The following is a 2,569-nucleotide window of genomic DNA, read 5'->3' on the forward strand; positions in this document are numbered from 1 at the left end:
TGCTACATTCGATGCGTCTACAGCAAGTGATAAATTGCCGTTTTTATCAAAATGAGTAAGTAAAGTTTTCTGTGTAAAAAGTTTCTTCACATTTTCAAAAGCTCTAGTTGTATTTTCTGTCCAATTTAATTGTTTAAGTTTATTTTTAGTTGCTAATGTTAACATTTCGTGCAGAGGACTAAGTTCTGCTGCTAACATTTTGACATATCTATGGTAATAATTCACCATACCAGAAATTTTTGTAATTTATTTATTGAAAGTGGTTTTTCAAAATTAGTTATTGCCTCAACTCCTTCGAAAGAAGGTTTTATTCCTTCACTTGAAATTTCATAACTACGAAAATCTAATTTACTTGTTCCGAAAATGCATTTACTAGGTTTAATATTCAAGTTATATTTTCCAAGACTTTCAAAAACAGATTTTAAATGCTCAATATGCTGAACTTCATTATCACTTGTAACAAGAATATCGTCAATATAGACAAATACAAATTCCAAACCAGAAAATACTTCGTTAATAAAACGTTGAAATGTTTGTGCACTGTTTCGTAGACCAAAATGCATCCGTACGAACTCAAACATTCCAAATGGTGTAGTAATTGCTGTTTTATGTATACCTTTTTCAACCATCGGTATTTGATGATACGCACGAACAAGATCAATTTTGGAAAAAATTTTTTTATTTTTTAAATCAACGATCAAATCATGAATGTGATGTAACGGATAACGATATGGAATAGTAATGCAATTAAGTCTTCTGTAATCTCCACAAGGGCTCCAATCATTTGGTTCTTTTTTTGGAACTAAATGTAAAGGAGATGCAATGTGAGAGTGTGAAGGCCTACATATACCTGTTTTAACTAAAAATTCAAATTCTGTTTTTGCTATTTTAAATTTAATTGGATCAAGACGACTAGGTTTGGAGAAATTTAGGACTCCTTTTGTTTCAATTCTGTGAACCGTTTGGTGTTGCACTGGTTTAGTGTAATCTGGTAATCTGGTTCACAAGTAATTGAAGGAAAATCATTTAAAAGTTTAGAAAATTTATTTTCAGTAATTGGTATCCTTATTGAAAATACAGGGTGTCCCAGAACTCAACGTCAAGCCGAAACGGGATGACAGGATTGATTGTAACCATCATGAGAAAAATCAGAAAAAAAATCTATCCCATGCAGTTTGAAAAGTGTGGGCATTTAAGAAAAACCTAGAAATTTGGTCAAACTGTAACCATTTTTCGGTTATTGTGGTTAATTTTTATTTTCTTTGTTCATTTAAACTTTGAAACCTTAACCCTAAATAACATTTCTAGAACCTAAGTCAAAAATAATTACACAATTGCCCCAAGTTTTCTGGAATTAAGACTATTTGTTAAACTATGAATTTAAAATTTTTATAATTTGTCTACTTTGAAAGGCCCTCCCTTAGAAAAATGTACTAAAGTGCCTTGGCAAGTGCCATTAAAAGTTCGCGCATTTAATCAGGATTGTAAAATGGTACAATACTTGTTAGTTTAATAAAAAAAAAAACGAGTAAAAAAACAAAAACCTCATGTAACCCGATTTTTGCTAACCAATTTTACTCAGTTCAAATGTTTTTTTTTTATTATTTTTATTATAGTGGACATGTTTGCCATGAGCGAGCGAGACAGATAGTGACGCCACGCAGTGAGACGGAGATGCGTCGTTTAAACGCGTGCGAATGAAACAGATACAGTCGCCATACCTATCAAATGGCTGCGCTACCAGCCTGACACCAGTCTGATGCTGTAACAGCAACACTGCAGTTAGCACGGTGGAGAGAATACAGAGGTGGCGCCGATGACGATACCGCTACTCGGCTCTCAGTGATTTTGACAGAATCAGCTGTTTTGGTGACGTCATAGTAGAGAAGACAGCAGTAGGGATGTGCTGAGTCAATACTTTTAAGTACCCAGTACTCTCGATACTCGGTACCGAAACATTTAGGTTTCGAATAAAAGCGCACATAGGCCAAAAATATCCAAAAAAAACGCCTAACAAAACCCGAATGTAAGAGCCAATAGAGCTTTTTTACTGATTCAAATGAAAGATGTATATATGTCGGTTCGATGCCATAATACAGAGAAACCCTTACTTGTTTGAAGCATTTTTGTTCCAGCTGAATCGTACGATATCATTTTTGTAGGCCTGGGACAAATTCTGTAACCAGTTAACGACAATTTTCGAATCGCTAACTGGCTACAGAATCTCTCCCCTGAAAGGCTTCTTCGTCCGTCAAAGTATTTTTCTTGAACCGTGGACCGACTAAGGTTAAAACTGATAAAATAATATTTTTCTGTGGCGATAAGTTCAAGTGTTTTAGCCGATATCATATAAATTAGTAATGAAAGTTTTTTCTAAACCTGAAATGCATATAATGGCGAGGGTTTAATGTAAATAATCGGTATCGGATACCGAAAAGGAAGTATAGGGTACCGAAATCTTTTTTAAGTATTGGGTACCGAGTATTGGGGACAATTCAGCACAACAATAGTCGCCCTCATTCTCGCCGCTCTCAGTTGTCAACTCTACGATGACGTCACGCTAAAATTA

The sequence above is a fragment of the Rhagoletis pomonella genome, unplaced genomic scaffold, assembly GCF_013731165.1.
Source record: "Rhagoletis pomonella isolate Grant_MI unplaced genomic scaffold, Rhpom_1.0 Rhpom_scaffold_00003, whole genome shotgun sequence".
Classification (NCBI taxonomy): Eukaryota; Metazoa; Arthropoda; class Insecta; order Diptera; family Tephritidae; genus Rhagoletis; species Rhagoletis pomonella.